Genomic DNA, 22,840 nt, shown 5'->3' with positions numbered 1-22,840 from the left:
TCCAGCAATGGGGAAGCCTGAACAGGGTTTCATTTGTAACAACCAGTCCATGGAGTGATTCAAATTTTAATTGGTCCAGCCATTGCTTGAATTGTCTTGGAAAAAATGCCAAGTCGGTGGATGGGATGGGCAAATCATTCTATTTTCAACCTGTGTCACTTTTGCACATGTTCACCCATAAATCCATTCTGCCCTGTTTCCACATCAATCTGCATCAGAAAGTTCCACGTGGCAATTGACATTTAAATAGATATCTGAACATACTTTCTCTCAAAATATGCTTCAAAAGCTGTTCAATATTGTTTTCCCCTTTTAGTTCTTTTAATGGATGTTGAGCCATCATTCTGCTGAAACATTCAGGAAGTGCATGTTGTGTTCTGGTCTGATGCCAGAACCCACAGGGAAAGTGGCAAGACTGTGGGACCATGGACAGCTCTGACCTAGAATCATAGAATCATAGAATCATAGAGTTGGAAGAGACCACAAGGGCCATCGAGTCCAACCCCCCGCCAAGCAGGAAACACCATCAGAGCACTCCTGACATATGGTTGTCAAGCCTCTGCTTAAAGACCTCCAAAGAAGGAGACGCCACCACACTCCTTGGCAGCAAATTCCACTGTCGAACAGCTCTTACTGTCAGGAAGTTCTTCCTAATGTTTAGGTGGAATCTTCTTTCTTGTAGTTTGGATCCATTGCTCCGTGTCCGCTTCTCTGGAGCAGCAGAAAACAACCTTTCTCCCTCCTCTATGTGACATCCTTTTATATATTTGAACATGGCTATCATATCACCCCTTAACCTCCTCTTCTCCAGGCTAAACATGCCCAGCTCCCTTAGCCGTTCCTCATAAGGCATCGTTTCCAGGCCTTTGACCATTTTGGTTGCCCTCCTCTGGACACGTTCCAGTTTGTCAGTGTCCTTCTTGAATTGTGGTGCCCAGAACTGGACACAGAACTGAAGATGGACACTCCTTCATTCCTTAGCCTCCCTCCTGGTGAGTTCCTAGCACTCCCAGACTGGTGATGTGGAGTGAGAGGCATCTAGTTCTCAAGGCTTAGGGAAAGGTATCTATGGTAGCTCAGGCTCTGCTGCTATGGGCACTGTTGGTCTGGGAGGTTGCTCTGGTTCTTGTCCAATCCCCTCAGGCAAAATGGTCTCCCTGTCTTCTGCAGTCAGCTCTGACACCTGGTCCTCTTGATCCCTTGACTCTTTTGTCCCGATCGCAGGGGCTCATAACACCATAAATCCCAGTGGGTAACTGAATTTCAGTTGGTGGATTGTCCTGGAAGATGAAAATCAAGTCAGTTTGTCCTGGAAGTGTGCTAAGATCAAATTCCTGAAGCATCCCTAAGGATCTATGAAGCTTTGACAGTTTGGGAGCAGAACAAGCTTGGTCATATGGAGGAAAATCGTACGTCAGAATGATGACTTAGAATGGAATCTGGAAGGGTGAGGGTGAGGCAACCCTTCTTGGAACATGGAATGTCTTCAAGGAAGAGCCTGATGGAGTCCTCCATGAATTTGTCTAATCCTCTGTCAGAGCCACCCAACAATAATATATCACTTGTCTTAGCTGATATATGAGAACCTTGTATTGCAAAAATGGGGTTTGGTCTGAGGTCTCATTCCTGGCTTATTAGTTAGGAGATATGTTGTCACATCAGCACCAGCATTTGTGAGAAGAGATAAGAAGAAGAAGAAGAAGAAGAAGAAGAAGAAGAAGAAGAAGAAGAAGAAGAAGAAGAAGACGACGACAAAATTGTATATGAATATGTTATAAAAATATACTGCCTCTTTTAAAAAAATGTTCAATATAAGCAATGAGCAGAAAACCATCTCTGCTAAATGGTCTGCAATCACCTTAGAGCTTTATGAAACTGAATAGGAATCTTTCCAACAAGGCCAGTAAACGTTGTATTTTTTCCTCTTTGGTTTCTCTGCCCTCCCTTAGTAATCCTAATGTTAAAATAATGTTCAACTGTAGCTAGTATTTTTCAACCAAACACCATGATTTTGTCAGTGTGCTCTGTATTCTTATAAGTCTTTGGGTTTTTTCCGGGGTACATAATTTTAGAACTGTCTCGGCTCTGCATTGACCTCAAGTATTATCTATCAAGTAGTCCTACATTTGTTCCCCTTTTGAATAATAGCATGCCATTGGTTTGTAGCTGTTCTGCTTTTCTTGGTTTCTTACTTTGAATTTCTACTGACCACCGTACAGAAAGGTTTGGGAAATTGAGAGCAGACCATATCAAAAATTGTGATGAAACCTTCTACTATGTTTAGGCAGGCAGGAGTTATGAAAAGAAAGCAAATGTAATTTATAATTTAACTTCATTTATTTATTTCTGTTCCATGCCAGTTTCACATTTACTCATTCACCACGAGTCCATTCTGTCCCATTTTTGAGGATTTTTTTTTAAAAGGGGAAACTTAAAAAAAGTTTGTGACTCTAAAATATGCATTTTGTCCATATTATTTTTGTACATATTTCCCCCAAAAAATATGGATTCCTCTGCAAATTTTTTGAACTGAAATGGCATTGAAAAATTTGAGGAAATTTATAATCCACTTGATAGCTGCGTTTCCATTTGCATATAAGTTTGAGGATGGCAGATTTGGCCAGTTTGCTTTAAAATGCAGACTGAATGAATTTATTATCCATCCCTACTGCCAGGTAGGTATGGAGACAATTTTGGGATTCCCTGCCTCAGGCATTCAAAATAACTTGGTCTTGTGAGTTGTCAGGGGGAGGAGAAGCATCATTTTTGCTCTACCTCGGGTAGTAAAATGTTCTGGCTGGTCCTGATACTTGTGCCCTTACTTGGAGTTTTTAGTGCACTTACTCTGGCTACCAATTGGACAGCGTCTGAAGGACTTAGAGCAACAGAACAATCTGGCCATTATAAAGAAACTCTGTCCTTGGTATGCCTCCCCCCCCCCCTTCTCAGTTTGATTCCCTGGCACCATATTTGTATAAATTAACTATCCCAAAATACAGACGTGCCTTCACACTGGCCAGATTGGATGTGATGCCCTCTGCCGTACTTGACTGCAGATACCAAAAGATTCCAACTGAGAAACGACTCTGCCCATGTGGAGATGGCAATCTGGAAACATTGGCTCATGTTCTCCTGTCCTGTCCCCTTTATAAAGATCTGAGGAATAAGATCACTCTTACTTACCATCCCAGGCCGCCCATCTGCAGCCACATTGTTCTTTCTTTTATCAGATCAAAATGACAGCAAAGGTTGCCCTGTTTATCGAGGGTGCAGTGAGATTAAAGGCCACTATCTGAACGATTATCTTTGTCATCTGATTGTCCTTGTTACCCATTGTTGTCTTTTTAATTGTATATATTGCTTGTTTTGTGTTGCTATGGCCGTTGGCTAATGCAAAAAAAGTTTATCTATCTATCTACTCTGGCTACCAGGAATAATGGATTGCAGTGATTCACGATGGCAGCAACAATAGCCAAGGCATTCAAGGAAGCTTTGTTATGCCATGTTCCTTGGGAATTTTCCCTATATGTATCGTTCATAAGAGGTTCTGTGATATCTCTTTGGACCTCTTATCTGAAATTAGTGTTATGCGGCTGCAGGGTGTATGTAATGTATGAAATCAGGCCAAGGTGCTTAATCATAAAGGCCAACATACCTAATTATTCTCAAATATGATCACCAATTGTCCTAAAGAGAGGAAGCCGGGGAAGAGGAGACCAGAATAACCTGCTATTGATGTAATCTTAAATATCAGGAAAGATCCCAGAGTGATTAAGGAGCAATTTCCGGCTGCATGTTGAAATATAGCCTGTTTTCAGGTCAAGTGCAAGTCAAATGGATGAGCAGGATTGGCAACTAGCAAAAAGAGAACATATTCTGTTTCTTATAGAAGACCCCAGGGGGATACTTCATTTAATGTATGCATCTCTCATGTAATTGGCCCTACATTTTCTACTGCATTCATTATAAGCTAGATCAGATCAGAACTTTATTAGCAAAGCCAACAGGCCACAGCTATACAAGAATTAAAAATAAAATAGGATAAACATGAAAAGGGGATAGAAACAAACAAAAGGAGGTCCGTCAGATGAACAAGTCTGTCACTCAGATGGTGGCCCTCAGTTTCACAGCTCTCTCGATGTACCTTGCGACCTTCTCTGTTGTCTGACTATCCGTATCAGATAAGAGAAAGAACAGCATAATATCTTGTGGACGGCCGGGGTTGGGGAGAATGAGTGGAGTAATAATCTCATTCCTTAGGTCTTTATAAAGGGGGCAGGATAGGAGGACGTGGGACACTGTTTCCGTGTTGCCATCTCTACATGGGCAGAGTCGTTTTTCAAATGGAGTCTTTTGGTAACGACCTTCGAGTGCAGCTGAGGGAAGAACATCCCATCTAGCCAATGTAAAGGCGCGTCTGTATTTTGGGATGGTTAGTTTAAACAGATATGAAGCTGGGAAATCAAAGTGGGAAGGGGGAAAGTAAGTATACCATGGGCACATTTTCTTTAAAATAGTCAGGTTGTTTTGCCGTTCAATGTCTTTCAGGCGCTGGCCTATTAGACTCTTTGCTTTAATGAGGCCCATTGATAGTAGGGATTGCGAATGCAGACCGCATTATAAGCTATATTAATGGTCAATCTTCACAAAAATAGCTGAAAATGTCTCCCCTCCACCAATGCCTTTTTATAAATATCTTAAGAGTTTCCAAAAGAAAGGTCACTAGAAGACACAATGACAAACCTGTATAGGGGTATTACTCTGATATTTACCATGAAACTCTTAAGATCACTTTGGGGCAAAAACATGAAAAATCCTTCTGGAATGCCCACTGGTGACACACAATGGGGCTCTATTTCCTCCCTCCATGTGCCCACCACACCTCACCTGAATTTACTCTGGATGACCAGGAGAACCCCAAGAATGCGGGGGGCTGGATTTTCCCTCCAACAAGCTGAAGAGTGAGACATTGGATTGTGAATTTCAATGTGATGAAATGTTAGGGTGAAAAACTTTACAAGAAATTTAAAAATACAGAACTATGATAAAACAACTCGATTGTCACGAGAAACCAGGAAATCTCATAAAAAGCAGTAAATTCAATCTCCCCACCTGCTTTTCTCAAAAAGGCTCTGTAACTGGCTAAGCAAATTGTAACCTGAAAGACATCAGGGCTTGCAAGCAATATGCAGATTTCCATTTACCAAATGTTCGTAGATCTTCAAACCTAAGGCAGAAATGGTCATGGACGATAGGAATCATAGTCCAAAACATTTGGAGGGTACAAAAAGAAGAAGAAGAGTTTGGATTTGATATCCTGCTTTATCACTACCCAAAGGAGTCTCAAAGCGGCTAACAACCTCCTTTCCCTTCCTCCCCCACAACAAACACTCTGTGAGGTGAGTGGGGCTGAGAGACTTCAAAGAAGTGTGACTAGCTCAAGGTCACCCAGCAGCTGCATGTGGAGGAGCGGGGAAGCGAACCCGGTTCACCAGATTACGAGTCTATCGCTCTTAACCACTACACCACACGTTCTAAGGTATCTCTGGTCTCTTCCAGCATTCAACTGCCTTGCGTCCCCTGCATAGGCCCTCGGTGACATCAGAACAACTAAAATAATCACTGTTCTTCCATTGGTCCATGGTGACCATATAGCTGTTGCTGTTGGGAAAAAAAATACACTCTTAACTCCTTCTCTGTGATAATTGTAGAATCGCTATAAAATAGAGGTGTGTTTTGGCAGTCATGTTGATAGAATAATTTGGGGAGGGAGGTGTTGAAGGAGAAATGTATTTTAAATCATGGTTTCACACACACACACACACACACACACACACACAGGTGTTCAGCAACACATGATTTATGAGATTGGCTTGAGAGCCTCCTTGTTAACATTGTAGCCTCAAATGTGCTTTCAAAGCGGTGTTAGAAAAATCAACCAAAAAAAGACATCTATAGCTCTCATCAGGGAGAAGGAGAATACAAAGGTTAGTGCAGCTAATCATCACTTTTTATTGCTGAACTGATTTCAGAGGAGGGATAACAATGGCAGAAGATTCCATAAAAGAAGTCGCTCCAGCGAATATCCTAGTACCATTCCAAGAAAGATATGCCTTTTGGTTATTTTTATTTTATAACCAACAGCTAGTCCAACAATATCAAAGCAAATGTTTCGCTCAGATCAAAAATCATGTTATCAGAACAGGAGAGAAAAGATAGTCAATTTATCGCAAGCCCAGAAAAACAGAACTTTGCCAATAAGAGTTAAGGGCATGTGATGAAGCAAAGACAATAGCGCTTCAGAGCAGGATCTCACCAGTCTTTGTTCTGCTGAAAATATGAAAAATATTGTGTTACCTATCAGTTCCTGAAAATTGATGTTCTGCATTAAGATTGCTAGATTTAAAGGCTCGAAGCTTTTAAAAACTCTGCGTTGAAGAGAAACCAATCTGGTTATCTAAAATTATAAATCTATTTACTATTTAATTATAGTTTTTATATGTGACATTAAAACTATTTGCAATTGAGACTCTGTATATTGGCTTTACCTGTTACAATTTAAATAGCCAGAACTAATTCATTTGAAAAGTGGCTTGCATTTGCAGAACTACTCTCAAAAAAGGACATCACATACAGGCTTCTGTGGGATGGTGTGTGTCAGGGCTGGGTCATAGGCAGGTCAGAACAGAGACTCAGAAACTCAAAGTAAAGTCAACTTTTTTATTCAAGAAAATAGCATACAAGCATTTCAGTGTGAATTTCTCATAATATACACATTTTTTGTATGCCATTTGCCTATTATATATGCATTTTGCAAAGGAAAGGCTGTCCTGTCACCTTCATTACAGGTATTTAGATGCAGGCGAAGACTTTCCTCTTCTTCCAGATATTTGACAAAACAATCTATGGCCTTTTAAACTTTGTGGGGTGTATTGTTTTGTTTGTTACTATGTTGTTTTGTGCTTTTATGCTGCAAACTTAACAAACAAACAAATAAATAAATAAATAAATAAATATAAATTTAATGAACTACACACACGCACACAAATAAATAAATAAATTCCCTGTGTCATTTTCACTAATAGTCATATCTTTATGCCCCCTTTGCCCAGGTACATGCATTTCTGTATATGTTACTTGTCTAGAAAACATATGTACAAATTGCAAAATTCAGAAATGTGCGAATTTTGAAGGATGGGTTTTGGTTTGCATATTCCCCCCCCCCCCCGAAAGTGTGAATTGCCTTTAAATGCACAAATGGAATCAAATTTCTCCTCTCCTCCTGCTCCTAACTAAGGATAGACCATGCTTCTGATGCAGTGGACTGTGGCCCACCAAAACGTACGGCACATTGAAATTGTTAGCCTTTAAGATACTACAAGACTCGCTGCTCTTTTTGTGGCAGCCAACTAATATGGCTAACCTCTTGGTACTGGTAGTATGTTTGTTTTTTAAAAAATTCAACACTATCGCCCAATCCCCACTCCTCCTTCCTTCAACCTGAAGCATTGTATGTTATCCTAATACTACAGGACTGTGCTGTTACACACTTAGGCCAGGCCTCACTTCTCACTAATGTAAGGTGCAAAATAACATAGAGTGGAAATAAATTTAAAAAGATGCTTGCTTATGGTTTAGCCAAACTTATGGCTAAACCATAAGTTTGGCTAAACCATAAGCAAAGCTCACTCACTAATAATGAGGAACCTAGATATTCTTAACTGGGTTACTGGGTAGGAACAGCTCATCTCAATTTGTTGCACATAATGTTAGAGGATTTTTTTGAAGAAAATTCATTTATGTCCCTCAATTCACCTCCGTTATTGAACCGTGTCCACGCAGCTATGATGACTGGATCTCAAATGAAACAATTAGGCCAGTGCTGACTCAGATTGTTAGTCTGGCAATATTGCTCTACAATCTGTCTGCCAGAAAGCGATCACTTGATGCAATGCCCTTATCAAAGGTTTTCTGTTTGTGCACTTAAGACTAAAGGCATGAGCTTCCATACCTGGAATGTATGGCTCCATGCCCTATTCTGAATGTGCTGAGGGCGACAGTTTCTGTCCTATAGATGGTACTAGCAGAACTGACATGGGACCTTTAACGCTCAATTATATTTCTAGGGTCACACATTTGACAGGCCAACAAGCCTGAGGGACTATTGAGTGAAAGCGAACATTTGGCATAAATCTTTGTAGGAAGATTTATTTTGCTGACATTAATCCAGAGGACCTTGTATGGATTTGGATTACAATGTTGAAACATGCACTCCATTAAAACCAATGAGTCATAGGGTTCTACAGCTTCGACCCGTTATAAAAGGCAGGAGTGTGCCTGATGCGTTGATAGCTGCTGAAATTTGTTCTCAGAAATGGAAAAGAAGAAGCGTGTTTGGGGCTTTTCTAAGCAATAAACACGAAATATAAACATACAATCAGTCAGGGGATTCTGACAGAAATAAGACCAAATGACTCAGAGATGAATCAGTGTGAAATCTTCCTATAAACAGGGCACATATCTTTAATATTGAATCGAGGGCCTACTGGGACTCTTTAACAAAAATGCTTACAAATTTCCAATTTATAAAGATTGCCACAACGATAATCCCCAGCAGAGAAGTCATAAGTGAGTGACTCAAAGTTTGTCCAGTACAGGACTGTGGGGCGGCAGTTCTTGGCTGACCTCCCAGAAGTGAGCAGGAGGTGTAAGGAGGCAGGAAAGTTGGTGCAGTGTAAACACACTGGCAGGAACATCATATTAGCTCCACTGGTGCGTTTGCACAATGCTGAACTTCCTACTTCCTTGCCTCCCTCCCTCTCCCTCTCAATAAGCAGCAGTGACTCACCTGCCAGGAGATTAGCAAAGTGTCACCATCCACTATTGACTGTCCTAAGGGCTGATGTACATGTACAATATTGCTATCCATACTGGGCTTTTTCTTTTTTCTTTTTCTTTTAGGGAAATGCAATTTAGAGAGCTGTTGCCTGTGGCAATATTGTGGGGAAAGGGGTCAATTAATTGCTTTTGTACCCATGAGGGAAAAAATAGCAGGTCTCTTGTGGGTGGCTTAAATCGGTATAACCATGTCAAAGGCTAAAATCTTTTGCACTCCCCCCCCCCAAAGGTGAGTGGGGAAGAATAGCTGTTTGACCTGTTTGGTAAAATTGCTAAAGTTATTATGAGATATAAACGATACAGGCTTTACATAAGCACTGAATACAGTGCTTGCTTTCAACAATTTAATTCTGAATTTATCTAAGCATGGGCCTTGGTGATTGTAAATCTTAGATTTTTTTTCCACGCACCCTTCTGAAGGATCACTGCCAGCCTTTTCCTGAATGTCCTATTGCCAGCTTAAGAACAATTGATGAAAGGCAGCAACAGAACTGGTTTACAGTTAATGAAATGTGAGTTCGTTGCACAATTCTGATCTTCTTCAGCTTCTTCCTAGGCTGTTTTTCTGCTGTCTCTGCTAACCACCAGACCATACTGACAATGCTATGACTGCAGTTATATGCAGTTTCTCAGAACCCTTCTGACCAATGACTTTCAATTATCTCCATATCTGCCAGCCCAGTGGCCTATAGCTATGGAATAATAAAAGTCACTAGAATATTCATTAAATAGCCTATCAAAACTTGACCTTTTGAATCCTCCTTTCTGGAACACAAACTGATTGGTCTAACTGTGAACCACTAAGACTCAACTGACAATGAGCAAACTACTGTGTCCAGTTCTGGGCACCACAATTCAAGAAGGACACTGACAAACTGGAACGTGTCCAGAGGAGGGCAACCAAAATGGTCAAAGGCCTGGAAATGATGCCTTATGAGGAACGGCTAAGGGAGCTGGGCATGTTTAGCCTGGAGAAGAGGAGGTTAAGGGGTGATATGATAGCCATGTTCAAATATATAAAAGGATGTCACATAGAGGAGGGAGAAAGGTTGTTTTCTGCTGCTCCAGAGAAGCGGACACGGAGCAATGGATCCAAACTACAAGAAAGAAGATTCCACCTAAACATTAGGAAGAACTTCCTGACAGTAAGAGCTGTTTGACAGTGGAATTTGCTGCCAAGGAGTGTGGTGGAGTCTCCTTCTTTGGAGGTCTTTAAGCAGAGGCTTGACAACCATATGTCAGGAGTGCTCTGATGGTGTTTCCTGCTTGGCAGGGGGTTGGACTCGATGGCCCTTGTGGTCTCTTCCAACTCTATGATTCTATGATTCTATGATTCATGCAAATTAATAATTAGGATTTGCCTAGAGCTGAAACTTTCACCTTTCCCTGTTACACACTGATAAGCAATATTACATTCATAACCATTCTTATTTTGCATTAATTATAATTACAAGATTTTCCTTAATAAATACTATAAGCCTTTTAAGATTCCCCAAGGGGTAATTGGCTTAGAAATTACTTACACATTTGTACCCACAAATTTCACATGTGTAGATTTTATGCAAAATTGTTTCCTCTATTGTGGATGGGGCACAGTGCCTGATATACATGTAGCGTACTGCAGCCAGAACCCCCTTTTGCACCCCTGCTCACCGTAACAGCTTAATTTCACATGGCAGTTATAAGAAAATATGAAGAGAGCTACTGCTCTGTCGAAATGAATTTTTCCTTCCTCTGAACTGTCTCGTCGCAGGCTATTCAGGAAGGCAAGTTCACTACTGCTGACGGACTTGATATTGCTTGTGCTACATTGTTCCTATGGCAAGAATGTTTTAGTGGAACATTTATCTTGCTGCCGCTCCTATCAGAGCAGCCAACCCAAAGAAAGCCTAAGAATGAAGATTGATTCTATGCCGTGGGATTTCTTCCAGCAGCCATTTATCTATGTGAGAACTCCAAAACGTACTGTGAAAATGAGAGGGGAAATTACATTGGTTCCATTTCTAAGCAAATATTTAATATGCCATTAATTTTGTTCCTCTCTCTTGTATGTGTAAGGAGCCTCAAGTGCTATAATTCACTCTTTTCTTCAGATTGTTTCAGTAAGTGATAAGGAACGTTCCAGAAGGTGCATTTTTCATGTGGGGAATTGAAGTGGGTACAAAGTATTGTTGTGTGTTAACAACACTCCCCATATTTGTATATTTTTGCTGGGATGTGTGGGTAGCCACATTTTCTAAGAGAAGCGTGCCAAAACTCTCACAGCTCACTCAACTGTAGTTTGTAGTTATGTGTTGTTGTTGTTTGTTGTTGTTGTTGTTGACCCAGTGTGGGTTGCAGCAATTTAAAATACAACATTAAAGACAGTTTAAAAAACAAACAATCATGAAAATGCAATCATGAAACATAGGCTGGGTCTTGAACATTTTCTTACATTTATATTCCACCTTTCTTCCCAAGGCACCATACATATGATTCCCAAGTGGTCACCCATCCGAGGACTAACCAGACCCAGACCTGCTTAGCTTCAGCAAGGTAGTCACCTCATGTGCCTTCACTCCACACTGTGGGCCATTCCCTAGAAACATTTCACTAGTGGTGACAACTAATAAATGCTTCCCAACATTATGAAACCTGTCTTTCAATTAACCTTTTTATTTTACATTTTTTATGACTGAGCAAGGACTCATTCATCTATCATCTATCTGTCTGTCTGTCTGTCTGTCTGTCTGTCTGTCTGTCTGTCTGTCTGTCTAATCTATCATCTATATCATCTATCTATCTATCTATCTATCTATCTATCTATCTATCTATCTATCTATCTATCATCTGTCTAATTTGGAATAAAGTTCACCAGTAAATTCCCCTCTGCTGCAGCAACCACCTATAATTTCACAACCCCCCCCCTTTAAATTTAAGATGTATGCTCCATTTCCCAACACTGGAGTGTACTTCACCTTTAGGAAAGAAACATAGCAAGCAGCTATGTTACCTGCAGATGATCTGAGCCCATTCCCTGTAGCAAAGCTACCTTCATACCCATCCAACAATAATGGGTTATCTGAGTGGTAAGAGAACTAGATCTTGGCTAGCTTGATTTTAGTGATCACACGGAAGTGTTATTTATTTAAGGCAGAGGGCCTTCTCGGTAGTGGTGCCTGCCCTGTGGAACACCCTCCCACCAGATGTCAAGGAAATAAACAACTATCTGACTTTTGGAAGACATCTGAAGGCAGCCCTGTTTAGGGAAGTTTTTAATGTTTGATGTTTTATCGTGTTTTTAATATTCTGTTGGGAGCCGCCCAGAGTGGCTGGGGAAACCCAGCCAGATGGGCGGGGTATAAATAATAAACGATTATTATATTATTTTTATTATTTCTCCCCTGTATAAGAGCATCAATGAAGGTGAGATGAAACTAAATTAACAAACCTGTCATCCGGTTAGCAGCTAATCCCTTTATTTAGCCCAACACAAGAAAAAAACTTGACATTGTGTCATCTTATGATTCTGGCCAGGAATAAAAGGAGCAAGCCAGAATACTGAGGGTGGGATCCACCTTCCATTAAACTCAGTGACGAAATGTTCATTGACCTTACTGTAGGCGGATTGCACCCTGAGAAGCGAGCCTGCCCCTCGTAACAATGTTGTACATACGCTTTTGTTTAGACAACTAATTAAGACCATATGGAGCGATAGCTTGCATTGTTGTCTGTCAGGATCCAGACGGAGGGCATCAACTGGTCTCCCCAAAGCCACCGAACAGCTAGATAACAGCATCCAACAGTAACAACTTTCAAAGGATCCAGGACTCGGGGTTTAGATCTTAATTGATAAGCAACGGTTCGGATTACGTTTCCTTGGCTGCGCACGCTAACTGTTGTCACTGACTTTGTTGGAATGCGACAAGAAAAAATTGCATAGAAGCCAGATTCTCTGCCCCACCCCGCTCCCTCCTTCAACAGAGAGCTGTTTTTACTCAGGCTTTTGGGTGTTTTGGCTGACACTGCACAGCACACTGGGAGACGTTGGAGGGGTGAGGGTAGAGGCAAGCATATCTGAGACCTGAGTTGCAGAGGTTAAGAAAACAGCTTTGACAATGCACCCAGCCTTCACCCGTCTCTTGTCTTGTGTGCACACGTGTGCTTCAAGGACAGCTTGACGCTGCCCTGTCCTTCTCCGAATATTTTCAGCGGACATTTCTGCGTGCGCCCTACAGTACTTTTGCAGTTTCAAAATGAAGCAGCAGTCCATGTAGAGGATATATTCTTCACACAAGTCAATGCAGTGAAACTTCACTCTGAAGTTTCTATTGCTTTGTCAATCAGGGAGGTGTTACTGTTTTAGCTTTGTTTGTTTTTGCGTGGCAATTCCCACCCCATCCCCAAGATGAAGTAAATAAAGACACCGGACACCAAATTTAGGTTAATGGGCGAAAATGGCCACAACTTTATTGATTACAGGAAAGAGCGGAATTGGCTTTAGGCATTGGCCCTACCAGACTATCCGGTCTAACCGGGAAGGGTTAAGCACCAACCGGGGGAGCCCCCGAGATGCACATCCCTGGGCGCCCCCCAGGGGGTCACCGCTTGGGGGCGCGCTTTAGGCCCTAGCCTCCGTAGGTTTCGGACGAGGCGACGCCCCCCGGAGTCCTTTAACGAACTACCCTTCAATCTTTGGGGGAGGTGATGGCATTCCCGATTGGCTGCAGCTGTGGGCGGTGAATATTGATGAGCTGGGGGAATCCCTGCTTCTCGCGGGCTGACGCTAGCCCCGCGAGATTGTTGATGGGGTCGTGAGCCCGCAACCCCACCCCCTCTCGAGATCGGGAGTGGCTTTGCGGTACTGGAGCTATCTGAGGATACTGTGTGTGTAAAACTATCCTAAATGTAGGCCCTGAATATGTTATTTGGCTATTTTATGTATGGCATATTTTACAGACCACTCTTGCGGCCAAAATTGGCCTTCCTCATTTATTTACTGATTTTTTTTATGGCACTTTTATTGTCATTTTGTATGTTACTATATTTTTATGAAACTGCAATCTGTAAATATTTAGAAACAATTAGCTGAAAAAAGACCCAGACCCTGAACCTTGACTAACAACAGTTCATCAGCAACAGCTTTTAAAAACCAAACAACTTATTGCTGGTGTGCAAGAAAATCCAGAAGTGAGACATTTCCACAGACAGATTCTTTCCTGATTCAGGGTGTAGAGCAGGGGTAGGCAACCTAAGGCTCGTGGGCTGGATGCGGCCCAATCGCCTTCTCAATCTGGCGTGCGGACGGTCTGGGAATCAGCGTGTTTTTACATGAATAGAATGTGCCCTTTTATTTAAAATGCATGTCTGGGTTATTTGTGGGGCATAGGAATTCGTTCATTCCCCCCCCCCAAAAAAAAATATAGCCTGGACCACGACATGGTCTGAGGGACGGTGGACTGCCCCATGGCTGAAAAAGGTTGCTGACCCCTGGTGTAGAGTCTCACTGCTCCCTTCATTTCTTTCTCTCATGCCCAACCACAATCCTGGTGTGTATGCATGCTTCCTTGTGTGCGTTTGTTTAAATCACTATTACAAAAACTTCCTGGGGCCCTTTTGGCTTTTTTAAATCACTAATTGGCTCAGAAACATATAAGAATTTATTCTGGCCATTGAAAATACTTTGCAGATGTTTACTTGGAGATACATAGCTTCAATATTTAGTATTAAATGACTGAGCACTAACTATTTTGAGATGCATCTTTTTGTGCAAGTTTGTCATTTGGAAAATCACCAAGATCTACACAGTCAGGACTTCTGTGTGCTGGTAGTGGTGTCATCGTCACTCGGGTGGATGAAGAAGGGCTAAGAATGAGTCAAGAGTTCAAGTTCAAATATAGAATAGACTCACAGGAGTCAGCAGCTTTCATAACTTCATAGCTTGTAACTTCAAGTGGATGAATTTTTGCCTTAGTTACGGCAGGACTGTAAGTTCTGCATAGTTTTAACAGCTGCAGAATATAGAGAACATAGTGTATTGTGTTATATAAAAATCCAGTATAATTTTTGAATTCCAGACTGAAAAAGAGAATTTTTGTATCATTGGTTTTCAGGAAAGCATTCTTAAGGCTATAATGTCACAAACAGGCCAGTAACAGAACTGCAAATGCTATGAATTTCAGCTTCATTTGACCTCTTCTTAGAGTGAAGAGAATAAAGTTGGACTGTATGCCTTAAGGATGTAGATTTAAATCAGTTTTAATAGTCACCCCCCCGCCGCCCCAGGAACCTTGGGAACTGAAATATTTTGAAGGGAACCAATTATTTCTCATTCTCAGCATCCTCACTAACCTACAGTTCCCAGGATTCTTTGAGAGAAGCCTGATGTACAGGAATTCATATGAGATTCTCTCTGTACACATTTGGCTCTAGATTTTCAGGTTCCCAATGACCGGAGTTTGTGAATTGCCAGTCCCCTACTTTTGATTTCCATGTTTCATTCAAACTGCCGAACAAGTACATTATGCTGCAGTTTTTGGTTTGCCCATCTCTTTTAAAAATCTGGCCACCTAGGTGCATGATCACATGACTGCATCAACATTATTTTGTGTGGAATTTTTCAATGTATATTTCAAACTAAAAATAAAAATGTTGAAATATACATTAAAAAAAAAAACAGAAGCATTTTACTTGGTGTTATAGTTCAGGACATTAATAAGCAAGATGTTAAATTGTTTTTATATGCAACAACTGCGGCAAGAGTATTGTTAGCCCAGAAATGGAAACAAGAAGAAATTCTGACGAAAGAAGAATGGCAGACAAAATTAATGGACTATGCAGAATTGGACAAAATGACAGGAAGGATTTGAAACCTGCGGGACCAGAGATTTACAGAAGATTAGAATAAGTATATGAATTATTTGAAGAGCAACTGTAATCAACAAATTATGCTAGTAGGTCTACAAGATGTTTTGTAAGGAGAAATATACGAAGTGTTACAAAGTAGAAAAAGATAGAGCTATTGGTTATGAGTTTGAAATGTAATAGGGAAGATAAGAAATCCATACTGAGAGATTAGATTGGTGCTGGTTATGTCTTTCTGGTAATGTTTTGTACTGTTTTTTCTTATTTGATATGTTTTCTTTTTTTGTCCTTTCTTTTTGTTCTTTGTTTGGTCATAAGCATTATAATTGTGGAAAATTTAATAAAAAAATTTGGGGGGGGGAATAAAATAAAATAAAATAAAACTGGAAAAATCACAAACGTTGCCATTATCAATGCCGTTCTCATCAGTGTTCATTTGAAGTAGCATTTATTACTTGCCACATTCTGTGCCCCTTAAACTGAATTTGTGCTTATTTCTTGCTCTTTTGCAAATGTAAGATGGGCCAAGCATGATCTCTTTACGACCAAGAGCTACCAGTCTCACTTTAGGGTTCTCTAATTTCATTTTGGAGAGAAGTCGGTGGTGCAATGCTGAATTAGTAGGACTTGTTCTGAAACTTAATTTCAGCTCACTTTCACTCAATGTGACTACTTCGTCAAAATGTGACTTAAGCATTCAGTAGAACATTTTTCTGTTTCATATGTGCTACCTCTTCTATATATATACATTTGCTAAACAGAGCATTATGTTACTAAGTAAAGGCAAAAAAAGTGTGATCAAGGAGAATTAGAGTTGCCATTCGGCCAATTTCTAAACAAGGTGGTCTGCTCTTTCTTGCTCTCTCTGGGTTTAAAAAATAAAATAAAACTTTAATGTAAATTGGGCACATGCTGCCAACCTTCTTGATTTTGTCTGGCTTTTCAGCCAAATGGCATCTCATTACTTCAGCTAGACTTCCTGCTGTAGTATACTGCAAAGGAACACAACAGATCCTTCTTGGATGGGGTCAACATAAGTGGTGTGCAAACAAGATAAGCAGCTTTGCCAATGCATTATGGCTTATTATCTCTTGGCATGGTGCTCTTCCCACCATGTATTGGAGGAGAAGATGATGAGTCTTCCAAGCCAGGGCTGCAAGTCCGCACTCAGCTGTAGTTTACAATCTTAGTCTGAAGGGCTTATTCAAACCATAGCTTGCCAGTATGGATGTAACAGGATATTATGGTTTGATCAAACCCCAAACTTCTCCATGTACACGAAGAAAGGAGGAAATGGGTTGAAGGATCATGGGTAGGAGGATCAGAAATGTGATGTCTGAATGCAATTCATGTCTTATGTTGAAGCTGACTTGACATTAGCCCTGTTCTGGTGTTTTGCCAAATGTGCAGAGAGGGCAGGTGCAGTATACCTGAAGGAGCGTCTCCACCCCTATCGTTCTGCCCGGACACTGAGGTCCAGCTCCAAGGGCCTTCTGGTGGTTCCCTTACTGTGAGAAGTGAGGTTACAGGAAATCAGGCAGAGGGTCTCCTTGGTAGTGGCACCCGCTCTGTAGAATGCCCTCCCATCAGATGTCAAGGTACTAAACAACTATCTGATTCCAAGCTAAGCCCCTAGCACAGTTATTATATGGGGCTCAGATTTGGACAGGCACTCACCTTGGATCGATGGAAGCTGTCCAATCAAAGTTCTTAAGGCAAATTTTCTCTGTACCACCCTGTGTCCCAAATGCATCATTGCGCCTAGAGGCTAATCTTCCATCGGTAGAATTACGGATCTGGCGTAGGACACTTAACTATTGGCTTCGCCTAAACTCAAATCCCCCCAGTCTAATATCCCTAGTGCTGCAAGATTGTCCCAAGAGCACCTGGACTAAAATTGTCTATCAAAAACTTCACTCTTGTGGTTTATCACAACAGCTACTCACTTTGGGTTTTGGTAAAGCAAACAGTTTAATTTGTCAGCGCCTCAATGATATCGAGCATCAGAACAACTTGGCCACAATAGGGAAATTTTGCCCATGCTATGACTATTTTCCACCTTCCCATTTCGACTCTCTGGCGCCCTATCTGCGTAACCTAGCAATTCTAAAACATACACTTTTACTCTTGCAAGATTGAATGTAGTGCCCTTGGCTGTACTTGAGGGATGATTCCAACAGATTCCACACGAAAAACGCTTATTCCCCTGTGGAGATGGCAGTACTGAATCAGTGGCACATGCCCTTCTGGCTTGCACTCTTTATAAAGACTTGAGGAATGAGATTATCACCCCTCTTTTATTGTCCATTCCGGGTCACCCAACCACTGCCACAGTGTCTTTTCTCTTGGCAGATCAAGATGAGCAGGTGACAGCAAAGGTTGCCAGGTTTTTAGCTGGGGCAATTGGAATAAGATCCACTATTTGACTACTGATTCAAAACCCTAAAATGTATTTTATATAATTGCCTTTTTAGTTCTATACTTTGTATATTGTATTGTTGTTTTATTGCTATGGCCGATGGCTGATGCAAATAAAGATTCATTCATTCATTCAAACAAACAACTATCTGACTTTTAGAAGTCATCTGAAGGCAGCTCTGTTTAGGGAAGTTTTTTATGTTTGATGTTTTATTGTGTTTTTAATATTCTGTTGGGAGCCGCCCAGAGTAGGTGGGGCATAAATAAATTATTATTATTATTATTATTATTATTATTATTATTATTATTATTATTACATGCAAACCCCACCCCCGGTATCACTGAATATGCTGGCCTAACTCCATTCTTTCCTAAATTAAGAGGGGAGGCCTGAAGGGAGATTGTGAGCTAATTCATCTCCCTTCAAAGAAAGGAATTTCAAACAAAGGAATTTCAGAAATAGACTGGAAAGAGAAGCTGCTGAATTGCAACTCATTACCAAACTTAAAACCATGGAGAGACCTGGTCTGAACAAAGACATTGGATTCTTATCTCATTATACATGACTAAGCCATTTCTCACCTTCTCACCCCTTGCCTTTTCCTGTAAGACCTATTACAGTTGTTAAGAGTCGTCAACAGGCTCATCTCAGCTACCTGCCAATCTCCCATTCCCACCACCCTTCTGAGTAATACCCCTCCCCACCTTCTCACTATATAGAAGGATCTGGCAACTTCTGTTTCAGTGTATCTGAAGAAGTGTGCATGCACACGAAAGCTCATACCAAGAACTAACTTAGTTGGTCTTTAAGGTGCTACTGGAAGGAATTTTTTTATTTCATCTGAATATGTTCAGCATCCTCCTCATAATAAAGAACCTGAGCCTGTATCAGGGACCCCAATGCAATTGGGATTCTAATGGTGCTTACCTGAAAGGGTTTAGAATTCAAATCTTCCCTCTCAAGATGAGAAGATCTGAAGCAGAGCTAGCATGTGCCAGGAAATTCAGTGTAGGGCTTCTCTGTGTGTTCCTCCCCCCTCCACACTTTAAGCCCACCTGCATTCAGGTGAATAGGGCTATGGTTACTCCTTAAAACAGGGCGTGTATGCATTTTAAGTTTATTCAAATTAAAATTAGCACCTTGTGGGAAAGGAGATGAATAGAACATCCTTTAAAAAAATGTTAAAAGGGATGGCAAATCATATTTTAGAACTCCCAACTGGAATGTCATCAAAGGACTCTGGAAGAGCAAACTCTTCCCTGTATTCTATTTACATAGAATTATTTTTAGCCTGAATTGCTACCAGTCAAGGTTGTAAGGCCTGGTTCTCATTAATAGCAGACAGAGTGGTAAACCCCTGTCTGGGCTACATGAGTGAATGTTCCACCATACCAAAAGATTCCTTGCAAACAGAAAGGTAGTGTGTCAAGAAGGAAGAGTTCTAGACTAAACTTCTCCTTGAAGTTCTAGGTTTCTATGTGCATAATTTTTCCCCTTAATGGGGAAGCATTGAATCATGTGAACCCTCGCAAAATTACTGTGCATCTAAACCATAAGTATATGGAAAACAAAAGCATATAATGGGCTCTATTTTCATAGATTACCTTTCTCACACTAATTGAGCCACCTTTCTCATACAGTATTGTTATCCAAACATTCCAGTTATCCTTGCTTAGGAAATAGGCGTACAATTTTTTTTAATCAAATGTATACAATACATGGCTTTGTTTGCTATTGGGATTTAGTTAATATCAACAGACATTGCTGAAGGAAATAAACTTTTGATTAAAAAAACAGTCTTGCGTTTTAATTTCAAGCTTATTCCTTTCATAATAGGTTCATTTTTGAATTCTTTATACTTATCACTATTACATGCCGTTGTAGGGAATGCCCTCTAAATGAGCTGGCAGCTCTTACCTGACCAGTCCTAACACTAGGAGTTAATTAGCACAAAATGTGGATGCAAAGGGATTCCATCCAATTGCATTAGGCTGGGTTGGTGAAACAAAGAAATTTATCATTTTGAAAGTTGCTAATTGTGCCTGCTTTTCTGTTTGGAGAAGGGAGTCTGTAGGTCTGGGCCAGTCGCCCTTGGGGACCTATCTGTTAACTTACTGTCACCTTCTCTTGAGATACCATCATCTTGTAACACTGAGCTATAAAATTGTAATTGCAGGTCTTTTGAAGCATACAGCAAAAGGACACAAAGTTTGTTTACATGAAGGAATTCGCAAGAAAACCAAAGTAAGTGGAACATGTGGCTACCTTAGGTACGAAGAATAAGACCTGTCAGTTGCTCAGAGTATTTTATCCAATTTATTCACCCCCTCACTTAATAGCTAGCACAACATTGCACGGAAGTCTTCCTGAAACAATGGGGTTCTGTTAAGATAGCTATGTGTCCTCTTTATCGAAGACTGTCAAGTATTTGAGGGGCTACTAAAGAGAAAGAACTTACAAGAAAGGAGAGCAGGGGCCTTGAAGTTACCCATCAACAGTTACTACCTCGAATGAGCAAACACATAGGTCACCTGGTCTTCCCCCTACAGTGAGATGTATTTGTATTTAAATGATAATAATTAATTCTAAATTTGCACCTGTACATATGAATCAGCCCATGCAATTTTTGTTCAAATCTTGTCCTCTTCTGTGGTTATGCATTTCTTCAGTTCTGGTAATAGGCAACTGGACACCACAGATTCTGTTCATTAAGTGAAGACAAAGGCCATTTCTGTAGCCTGCAGCACACACTCAAATCCTCTTGATATTTTGCAAAGACTGTTGCTACAGTCCTATAAATACTTGATTCCAAGTATGTTCTATTGATATTAGTGACTTTTGGAATTGCATGCATGCAATTTTGGAGGGAATTTGATTGCATTTTGAAATTTGAGGCTTTGAATGGCTTGTTGGACAGTTGACATTCTTTATATTCTGCTTTTTGCTCAGTCAGGAAAGATACAGTAGTGCTGGAGAGTTCCTCAGCATCATCAACTTGTAAGAGAAGAAGAAGTCATCTATGGAGAAAATGGAAGGTGAAACTTGACTGGAATTTCTAAGAATTAAATTATGCTTCTGAGCACATGGTAAATACACATTTGATTGTGTATACTGTACATGGGTATGATTCTATGTAGGTCTGGCCCCACCCACTTTTGGATCTGTCTTTTCCTGCTAGTGAAATGTGCCCCCCGATGGTTTTCCGTCAGGGATTCCCCACTTCTGGTTTATAGAATTCTGATAGGAGCAGAATTCAGAAATATTTATACACAGGAGTAGCTTTGATTGGATCAACCTTCACATCATAAGACTGAAGATACTATATGCTGTATTTCATGGACAAAACGCTAGGTTATGGATTTGGTAACCCAATAGTGCTTTGGATAGGAAAAGAGACACATATTTTGAATGCAATTGCCCTATGTGTGGTCTGGTCTGGGGTTTGTTTGTTTTTTAAAGGTCTTGATACAATGAAGTTTTTTTTAACTATAGTTACATTTTTGTGTGACATTTCTGTTGTTCCTAGTTTTGCCATTTGAAAAAGAAAAAAAAATCTTTGATCCTACATTAGTTGATTGCTTTCATCCATATGGCCTTCTCCTCCCCATTTTTCACACTTCCCACTGTGTGTGATAGCAATTTAGTTTGCAGTGGGACGTCCCTCCTGCTGCTTTTGATATTTTAAGATGCTATGACCCAGGCAAGGGGAACTACATTTTTCTATGCAAAGCTAGTAATTCTCCAGAATGCATGAAAGAATCGGAAATGCCACTCAGATCACTCCACAAGGAATTGCCAGATTTTTTAAAATGAGTGACAACAACAAAACAATACTATGTGAAAGTTCATTGGAGTTACCACTTATAGCTGTATAGTTATTCAGACATGCATCCTATTTTATTTTATTTTAGTCAATGAAACTTATTCCCATAGGACTGCATTCTTAGAAACCATCTTGCTCAAGAAGTCTCTTTTTTGCAGAACAAAAATTTCCAGTGTATCTTCATTTATGACTGTGGCAGTTTGTGTTAAAAATACATGTTATGCTGGGTTTTCCATGCAATTCTCTACATTTTCTTAATGAAAGGCAGCTTTGGGAGACTACAGTTAGGAGAGGAGTGGAGGTGGATGGAGAGGGGATGCTTAATTCTTTCCCTATCACTTGTTTTTTCCTCTCAAAATCGTTTTCCCCAAGCTGCTTTTTCCCTGAAGGAGAAAAAAGTAGCTTTGTGGTGGCTCATTTGGAAAGGAAGGAATGATCAGCAGGGAATGTTTGAAGGAGCACATGCCATTCAGTCTTCCAACTCACCCAATGAAAAAGCTGTAAACTTATAGACGAGAAGGAGAGAGTCTTAAAATTAGTGACAAGCGTCCTCTTCACACATTCACTGGGGACAGGGTTTTTTTGTGGTCTCTCCACACAATTAGGAACCCTATATGTCATGTGGTCAGTTCTGCATAGATAGACTCTATACTAACCTTCAGCTGGGCACATGGAGGTCAGAAAGAGGTCTCCTCCAACCAACCTCTGCATTCAGTGAATGCATGATTTGAATCAGAACAGAGTTAATGAAATTGATATTGACAAGGAGCCAGTATAAGAATGTTAGAACTGAAGGTAATTTTAAGTGAAGGAGGGGGAGCATATACAAGAGCCTAATTACACTTAATAAAAAATAC

General features: G+C 40.6%; 1 long non-coding RNA gene across 1 annotated transcript in view; it reads left to right on the top strand.

The window, feature by feature from the left end:
- The window catches only part of LOC308584515, a 55,329-nt gene extending 34,021 nt beyond the window's left edge, over positions 1–21,308 (top strand). Inside the window, exons 2-3 of the long non-coding RNA XR_014006873.1 lie at positions 20,337–20,404; positions 21,110–21,308. This is a non-coding gene — a long non-coding RNA (uncharacterized lncRNA). The remainder of the gene's footprint in view (positions 1–20,336; positions 20,405–21,109) is intronic.
- Positions 21,309–22,840: the final 1,532 nt, after the last annotated feature.

Source organism: Podarcis bocagei (genome assembly GCF_964188305.1).
Source record: "Podarcis bocagei genome assembly, chromosome: 3".
Classification (NCBI taxonomy): Eukaryota; Metazoa; Chordata; class Lepidosauria; order Squamata; family Lacertidae; genus Podarcis; species Podarcis bocagei.
The sequence above is the reverse complement of the archived record's forward strand: the minus strand, read 5'-3'. Positions and strand labels throughout refer to the sequence as shown.